Source organism: Hydra vulgaris, chromosome 08 (assembly GCF_038396675.1).
Source record: "Hydra vulgaris chromosome 08, alternate assembly HydraT2T_AEP".
Lineage (NCBI taxonomy): Eukaryota > Metazoa > Cnidaria > Hydrozoa > Anthoathecata > Hydridae > Hydra > Hydra vulgaris.
The window spans coordinates 3,303,656-3,313,681 of record NC_088927.1 but is presented as its reverse complement, the minus strand read 5'-3'; the positions used below and the strand labels follow the sequence as shown (position 1 = coordinate 3,313,681).

Sequence of the window (10,026 nt, the reverse complement as noted above, 5' to 3'; positions counted from 1 at the left end):
CGTCAATAGTAACAATTTTATATAAACTATAACGATTAAAAATTATTGTAACATTTTACAAGCTGATGATGCTGGTATCTATAACCCAGCGAAAATTTCTTATAAAATAATATTATTTGTATTGAGAGAAACTGTATTTCTTGATGTTTTAAAATAATATATAATATACTCTCATACAAGATGTCATCTTTCAAAAAAAAATATATATATATATATATATATATATATATATATATATATATATATATATATATATATATATATATATATATATATATATATATATATGGCAACCAACTTTGCAGTGACTTGTAATTGAAAAAGAAAACAGGGGGAATATGTTTTTGGCAATAGCAAGCAGTGTCAAGTTATAAATAGTGCAAATTCACTTATTACATTTCTGTTATTTTTTATAATTCAGTAATCATGACACGTCTCTACTTCGAGCCCACTCGAAGCTAGTATATGCAAAATAAAAGAATTTTTTTTTTTTTTACTAATATCATAATTTTTAAAAACATTCGGTTACTTTTTTGAGAAATTTGATATTTTATCGAGAACTAAAAAATCGAGAATTGGAGACAATATTTTCGAGATTTACTAAAAAAAGCTAAAACTGCTGTTTATAAAAAATGATTTAATTTATGAATGTATTAATTATTGTGGAATAAGTACACTAAAACTAAAATCGGTAAGAAAACAAAGGATTAGCTGTGTCGTAGACAATATAAAAATTTAATAATGGGGCTGGAGCATAAACTTTACTAAAAAAAAGATATAATTGATATAATTATTACAGCTTGTAAAAGCACTCCAACGTTGCTGCTGGTAGTATGAAATGTTAAGTAATGGCTTGAATGATCACAACAATAAGAGCAAAGTTTATTATTTGTATAAACTTAATAAATCTTGTTTATTTAAATTTGTTTGAAAACTTTTGTTTTGAAAAAAGTTTTAGAAATAAACTGAATCCCTTGCAACTTTCATAAACAACTGCTGCCAAGCAACATTTATAAACAACTGCTGCTTTATTGCTGATATGCCTGAATAAGTTTACCTCAAATGATGAGATTGATTTGCGGTAAAAGTAAAGACCATTAAAAAGTACAAATAAAATGCTATGTTGGTAGTGACTAGATTATAGCTAATTATAGCAGCAGTGAAATAAAATTAACCATACATGAAACAAGCAATGAAAAATTAACCTATTATAAAAAAATTTTCATTCCTAATAAAAAATGAAGACAACAACAGCGTAATAAAAAAAAATAACAAAATAAACAATAAGAGCAACTTGTATGTGGCATACAAGTTGTACCCATGGAAAAATGAAGGATGTTGTTGAAGGATGTTAATACAAAATGGAAATTTATTTTGACTACAAAGATTGTAGAACTTGAATGAAAAAAAGCAGATTCTCATGACTAATAAATTGTTCAAATTTTTTGACCAATTTTTTTTTTTGACTAAATGATTTTTCATGACGCACAAGGCAAATGATTAAAAAAAAAGAACATAACACTGGGTAAAAAAGTTTTTTTGAGCCATGCCATTCCATCCTGAACATCTAAAAATTTGTCATATATAAAAAAATGCAATTTAATCTTAAAAGTTCATTTAATTAAAATATGCGCTTTCAAAAGTATCTGGACAAAAAAAAGCTTGAATAAGATTTTTTTTTTAAACATTTTTTAAATTGAAAATGTTTTATTTTAAAGTAAATTGCTTTACTACTTTGTCAGGAAGCCCTTAGCATTAATTACTGCTTGACAGTGACAAGGCATTGAGTCCACAAGCTTCATAATCACAATAATTTTGATTTTTCCCATTCTTTATTCAGAGTATTCAATAAATCACGTTTACTTGTTGGTTTTCGACCTGAAACTTTACTTGTTAGTTTTCGACCTGAAATTTATCGATCAATGAAAAAGTTTTTCACAAGGGTTGAAGTGTGCTTTGGGTCATTGTCCTTCTAAAACATCCTTCCTCGAGGCATTTTGTCTTGTTGGTATGTGGTATGCATAACATTCTTATGTGGCATGTGGTAGCATAACATTCTTAACTATATATTTGTACAGATTTGTGTCCATTATGCCATCAATCAAATGGAGAGGACCAATACAACTCAATTCAAGTTACTCCAGTTCATAATGTTTCCACTTCTGTGCTTTACTGTTGGTAGCTGGTATTTAGAATCGTTTTTATGGCCTTTTGGTCATCGGACATATCTAATTTTATCAGATCCAAATAACATAAACTTAAATTCATCATTAAAAAGTAATTTCAATCACTGTTTTCTTGCCCAAATCAAGTGTTCATTAGCAAATCTTAAGCGTGCTTTTCGATTCTTTACATAAATAAAAAGTTTCTTTGCAGGACGTCTTCCAACTAGATTTGCAAACCTCAAAAGACGTTAGATTGTGTCAACACCACGTTTTTCATTATAAAGTTCTTTAATTTCAGCATTTTCCAAGACAGCATTTTGCGTGAAACATTTTTCAGGGTTCGAGGATGGATATTTCAGCAGGATAATGACTCAAAAGACACTTCAACCCTTATAAAACACTTTTTCAAAAACAAAAACGTTTAATTAATGGAATTGACATAGCAAAGTCCTGACCTTAATTCTATTGAACATCTATGGAAACACATAGATTGACGAATTTTAGGTTGAAAATCAGCAAGTAAATTTGATTTATTGAATATTCTGAAACAAGAATGGCGAAAAATCAAAATTATTGTGATTATGAAGCTGGTGGTCTCAATTCCTTGTGACTGTCAAGCAGTAATTAATGCTTAGGGCTTCCCGACAAAGTACTAAAGCAATTTACTTTAAAATATATATATATATATATATATATATATATATATATATATATATATATATATATATATATATATAGAGAGAGAGAGAGAGAGAGAGAGAGAGAGAGAGAGAAAGAGAGATAGAGTTAGATTATTGAAAAAAATATAACTTTGTGATGGAATTTAGAGTTTCACGCCTTTCGACATTCATCAGCCATATTTTATTCTTTAAATCAAGAAAAAACCGTTAAAAAATAAAAAATACAGAAAATAAGACAAAAAACAATAACAAAGCTATGGAATGAGTTCTGACAGCAAAAAAAAACAATTATTAATTATTTAAAATTGCTTAATCACCCGTGTCGAATAGAGCGAGAAGTTACTTGTTTCGATTTCTGCAGTAGGGTACCATTTCACATTTTTTTGTTCAACAGATTTTGATTTTTGGAGAAAAGAATTTCATATTTTTCGTTTATGCATAGTTTGCTGGATTACGTGGTTGGGTTGTAAGCATTGCACTGTTTAATTATTTTCCATTTAACAACTGGATTTAAATTTGCATCTTTTAATTTCCAAAATTCTTCTGATAGTTCAGTGTCACTTTTGTATTTTAGAATATTAAAATTGTTTTAGAATATTTAAAAATAATCTATATGGCTGGCATATCATTTTGAATGGTGTTTCGCTTATACCGATGCAGAATTTGTTGGCTGGAGTGTTGATAGGATTATTGGAACTTATATTAGCTTGGTATTCTATGTTTTTTGTTAAGCATTGGTTTGATAAAGAATGGGAATTTTTCTGTTGCTCATAATTTGTTGATTGTTTGCATTTATAATAGATTTCATATTCGGCACACAGCTATAACTTGTTTTTATCGTGTTTCTGTTGAAAATTTTTTTGAGTTTGTGATTTATTGGGAAGTGTTTTGACTAAGGCTAAAAAGCTTTTTACTACAATAGTCCTAACATTTTTGTTGGAAGGAGGGTTAAACCAAATGATATTGCGTTTACGGTTTTTGGTATGAGGTAAATTAAGGGCGGTATGAAAGCTTGTGATTAAAACCGGACCTTAGCAGTGCGTCATTGTACATAGCAGTGCGTCATTGTACATAGCAGTGCGTCATTGTACATAGGAGTAGATCTTTTGAAAATTTCTTCACTTGACGAACTTGTTGTTTCAAAATATTAGGTGGGTGGTATAAATTAGCATGAATATAATTTAAAGAATTTCCGGGTTTAGAATATGGCTGAAAAGTATGGTCATTGAGATTTAATGCAACATGAAAGTTATAAATTAAGGTAATTTATAACTTTCATGTTGCACTGTATTGATATAGTGAGTTTGTTTCTTTTAAATATTTCAACAAAATATATTTTAATTTTATTTCATTTGGGGACCACTAATATTTTTAAAATTTGCTTTCTTCATTATTTTTTTAGAAGTTATGGATTTAGCTGCAATGTCAAAAGCCAACATGGATTAGTAACGTAAATTTTCATGTATTTTGCTTAAAATAACTAAAACTTTCTTTTTGTTTTGTATTAAACAAAACATTCAACAGTTAAACTATTATAATGGTTTAACTTATGTTTTATGTTTTGTATAATAATGCATTAATTGAAAGCGTGAAATTTACAATCCCTTCAGTTTAGAAAAGGGTGAAAACTTTATATGGCCATAATTTTCCAAAATGTTTTAAATGATTATTAGATGAAATTTATAACCCTTCGGTAGAATTAAATTTAGTATTAAATAGTAAAATAAGTGTTTTGATAATTTCCTACCCTCACTTTTGGGGCAGGTCAGGCAAGTATTTTTGGGCACTTTTGTCTTTCACGGTGTCTTAAAGTGTCATATCTGAAACATTAAAAAATCCTTCCGCCGGCCTGAAGTTTCTTTACGCTTGATCTAATCCTCTTTAAAGATTCATCAGTAATATTTAACATGAAGTAAAGGAAATGTTTGTTTATTTCAAAAACATTTGTCTAAACTTGATTTCCAAGCTTCAATAGTGTTATGGAAAAACTTTCACTGAGAAAAAAAAATCATTTTCCCTGTTATATGAAGTTTAAAGTTAATTGACTACTATTTAATTTAATCTGCCACTTTTCCTCTCTCGGACCACATGGATCACTCCTACTTTAATTTAATATTAAAGCTTTTTAAAGTTTATTATAAAAACAATTATCCTAATTTAACGAGTCTTACATTCACGTAACATTCGAAATTAGTTCTTTAATAATGATAGCAAAAGAATTCCTTTTTTTAATAATAATTTACACAATTCCAAAAAACTTATCAAAAAATTAACCAAATAGTTTATTTGATTAATTTTTTTGCAATGGCATTTGCAAACGGCCTTTTTTCTTGTTTCTTGTATGTTTAATATTTGAACATTTTTTTAATAAATTTTTATTTGTTTTTAGGGTTTTACTGTTTGTATTTAACAAAGTTCTTATATTTTTTATTCTTATTAATTATTCTTACATTTGTTATCCTTATACTTTTATATTTAATACTTAATCATTTAACATAGTAATATTTAATTATAAATAAATAATTATTTAACATTGTAATATTTAATTTTTAAAAGGATAAATTAACAATAGTATATAAAGAACATACTACTTTATAAGTATTTGTAATAAATAGATAAAAAATTTAACTTGAATATTGAACGTCTTTTTAATGGTTATATAAAACATTATTAGTGAATATTTTTTAAAAATTTCTTCTATTCACTTTTTACAAACATTTTTTTTTCGTTTTTACAAGTTGAGTAATGTCTAAAATAATGACAGATGATATTTTAAATAATTTTTATTCTTAAACTATTGTACAATATCATATATTGAATGACATTAATTTTGGAAATGTGGAGCATAGTTGTTTAATTAAAACGTACTCAAACCTCTTAAGTCAACTTAAAAATTTTTTATTAGTTGCACATTTGGTAAAAGGTTTGTGCGGAATATTACTACTACTTTGGGCTTACGTTTGTCAACCAAAAGTTATCGCAACCAACAAGGTACTTCTGCTTCGTTATTTATATACACGATGAGATTTCCAGTTAAACTTAATGTTCTTTCATTTGTTTTAATTTAATTGTTGTCTTAACTAATATTTTGTTAAGATATGCACCGTGTTGGTAAATATTTTTATAGAAAGATGTTTATTTAACAGCGCTTATGTGTTTAACCCATGTTACAGATGCAAGCAAAGTATTTAATATATATGATAAACATTTTGCATTAAGAGCAACATAGGATTAAAATATTCAAAATACTCATTATGTTGTAAATAGAGGTGCAGCAATTTACAAAAACAAAAATAACTTGAAAAAAAATTTAAACTCATGAATATTTATAAGTGTTTAAAGTAGTAAGATATAATTGATTAATACTATTAATCAATTTAGTTTACATTATTTTATAAGTTAACTGAAGTGGTAACCTTTTTATTTGATAATAACGAATAAATTTCAACTTGGTAACAATGCCTATTAAACATCTATTTTAAACGCTTCAATTTTTTGAACGATCAAGTTTTTATTAGAAACGTTTCTTGAAAACAGGTGAACATCAACTTATAAAAAATACCTTAAAATATTATAACCTCTTTGTTGAGAACAGTTTTACCTCTTTATTGAGAACTAGGAGCAGTTACAAAGAGTTGTTACAAAATATCCGACTTAATTACTGACAACACATTTTAAAATTTTTAAAAATGGTTTTGTGAATTATTAAATTTTTAATAAATAATAAAGTTTATGTTATTCATTATAATATGTTATAACAAATTTTTTTTTTCAGTGAAACCAAGTTAATGAATAATCTTAAAGATTAAATAAGTGATTAATAGTAACCCTAACCCAGGCCCTGCTCCCATATGTTCTTACGATCTTATCACACAACACCGTATTTAAATATATCATTAATCCAATGCTTAAGATATGATAAAAGCTTAAGCTATGATATGATAAAAACCAAAAAAAATAATGAATTGTAAAATAAAAAATTAATAGTTTTTAAAGATATGAATGAATATATAAACTTAGTTTAAAAAATTTTATAATATTAAAAAAGTTGTAAATGAGGAAAAAATTGATGTTTCACTGACTTAACCCAAAGTTACGGAATGATTTAATGCTTTATAATTTTGTTTCTAACACCATTGTTGCAGCTTTTACTTGTGACACCATTGTTGCAGCCTTGCTTGATATATTTTCGTTTGTAATTTTTAATTTGTGAAAAAGTCAGTTAATTTTTATTTGTTGTTGTTATTGAACATTAAGTGACGTTATTGGTATTAAAAATAATATACTTATAAACTAAAAAAAAATTTCTCCGAAAAGTAAGACTTCGCATAAAAAAGTAGAAAAATATGAATACCATGGAAACACTGAGAGTATTTTGTATTTTAATACTTTAATATTATATAGAATTAAAAAGGCAAGAAAACGTGTGATTTGTTTTTTAAGCGTGTTTATTGTTATTTATGTTTCACAGTTAATATCATATTAATAAATAACGATTGTCAATGACTTGATTTTATGTACAGCTATAACCACCGTCACATAATGTGATTCGCATTTAAGGATAAACTATTTTTGCTAAAGGAATTATGAAGCTGATATAGATGGCGTTTTAACTTCTTGCTTCTAGATTTTCTTTGTTATTAAAGTTGTTAAAATTAATTTTAGGTGAAAAAATTATTTTTTTTGGAAAAAAAAAAAAGAAATAAAATTATAAAGTTCATAAATGTTGGTTATGTAAGTAATTATTTTGTTATAATTTATTTTTCTGATTCTTAATTTCATTCATTCTTAAAATCGTCGGTTTACAAGTTCAAGTCAATAATTACTTTTTTATAACTATAAGTTATACTTTTGTATATGTTTTTTTATAACTATAAGTTATACTTTTTTATATGTTTTTTTAAGAATGGTAAAAAGCAAAAATAACAATAAATATTGTAAAAATAAGTTTGATAAAATTTACTTAGATAAACTTCTTAAAAATAAGACAAAATTGTGTAATTTATATAAATAATAATTGTTTTTGCAGATTAATGAGTTTTTTTAATTATTTGTTTATTATTATTATTTTTATTATTTTTGTTATTATCATTGTGTTTTCATAAGGTTATTAAATTCTAGGCAAACCTTTGATTTTTCCAACAAATTTACCAACCATTTAAGAAATATAGATGTATTTCTACAACCCATATGAATTTTTTAGAGTTTGCATTAAATTTGAGTTTTCCAAAGAGTTCAAATTTGTAAGAATACAAAGATATAATGGAAGGATTTATCAAACTCAAAAAGTGTAAAATTAAGTGTAAGAAAAAATATAAAAATATACAATACTGTTTTTAAAATAAAAATTAGCAAACAATAAACATTTTGCAAAACATTATACAAATCAGATTTTAAAAATAATTAACTAATTGTGTACAAACTGTTTATGCAACCAAATAATTGCAGCTTTAACATCCTTGACCCATAATTTCATGCACCGTGTGCAGGCGCAGATCTAACGTTTTTTGATGTTTCATAATCCCCCTCAATTTGAGGGGGTTAAAAGTTTTATGATTTTTGAACGCTAAATTTATAAAATTTTTTATAAAATTTCTATAATTTTTTAAAAATTTTTTAATGCTAAGAGAATAACTAAGAGCTTATCGATATTAATTAATTAATTTATTTATATAAACTTATATTATATTATTATAATAAATTATATTATATTATTATAATAAATTTATATTTATATAAACGAATATTAATTTATTTATTAATTTATATAATTAATTTTAATTTATTTATTAGTTTATATAATTAATATTAATTTATTTATTAATTTATATAATTAATATTGATTTATTTATTATTTATGTAATTAATATCAATTTATTTATTAATTTATATAATTAATATTAATTTATTTATTATTTATGTAATTAATATCAATTTATTTATTAATTTATATAATTAATATTAATTTATTTAAGGATAATACAAAAAAATATCAAACATTATAGATATAATGGTATATTTGGTACATTATAGATATAATGGTATATTTTAATGGTATAATTGATTTGATCTATATGAAATTAATTTATTAAAAAAAAAAAACATAAAAATTAAAATTATCAATACGAAAAATTTATAGTTTTTACAAATATTGTAGAAACAGTCTAGTAATTTTCGAAAATATATTAAAAAAACAACATTTTATTACTAAAATCAAAACAAAAAATAATAAACAAAATCCAAAATAATATTTGCTCAATAGTGGTAAAAATAACAAAAGTCTTATCCAAAACCATAAATATAGTAAGGGGGTGCTTTTTAAAAAATCATAAATACTGTAAGAGGCAGTTCACATGGCTTAAATTCATCCTGCCTAACCGGTTAAAATGCTTATAATTTAAACTAAAATTTTAGGTGTCTTTCCACGCCAAACGGTCTAATTTTAGAAATCAGCACCACTCGACAATCTCAAATTTTAATAAAATTTTGTAAAACAAGTTTCATCTAGATTGTCGAATTTTTAGGTAATATTTTACATTTAGGGTTTTAAACGATATTTTGTAAGGCGTAGTTAAACTTCGCATTGACTCAGTAGCTATAAAACGCTTTTTTGGGCTTATATTTTGTAATGAAACACAAAAATACCTCAAAAAATTGGTAGCTGATTAAGCCAAGGGTGTAGATAACATTAAAAGTTTTAAACCAAGTCGAATTTTTAATCTATGGTTCCCCAAATTTTATCAAAAATTAGATAGCAGATATTTTTTTTAATTATATCTCAAGAAAGAAAATATTTTGGTACTTTCATTTTTTCTGAAGGTATCATATTAATCTACATATTGACATAATGACATGAAGCAAAATTCAGCTCATTTGTAAACATGTTGGTTATTCTAAAATAAATATTGCGCAAAAAATAAAACACCCTAAAATGACATGTGACATGTATTTGAACCCCTAAAACGTTACGTGGCAATTTTTTTATTTTTTCATTTGATTATTGGAAAAAACTTATTTTACACTTCTTGAAACAATAAAAACCATTTTGGACAGATTTATATCATAAACGAAAAAAATTTAACTATATGAGTATAGTTATTAATTATTATTAACTATTATTATTATCATTATTACTATTAACTAAATGAGTATAGTTAGGTCTGCAAGGTCAGTGATATTTT

At 24.8% G+C, this 10,026-nt stretch overlaps 1 protein-coding gene across 1 annotated transcript in view; it reads left to right on the top strand.

Moving 5' to 3' along the window:
• Positions 1–7,343: 7,343 nt before the first annotated feature.
• Positions 7,344–10,026, top strand: part of LOC100215717 (voltage-dependent T-type calcium channel subunit alpha-1G) — an 83,854-nt gene continuing 81,171 nt past the window's right edge. The window contains exon 1 of the mRNA XM_065802288.1: positions 7,344–7,579. The gene's annotated coding sequence lies outside the window, so the exon portion shown is untranslated. The remainder of the gene's footprint in view (positions 7,580–10,026) is intronic.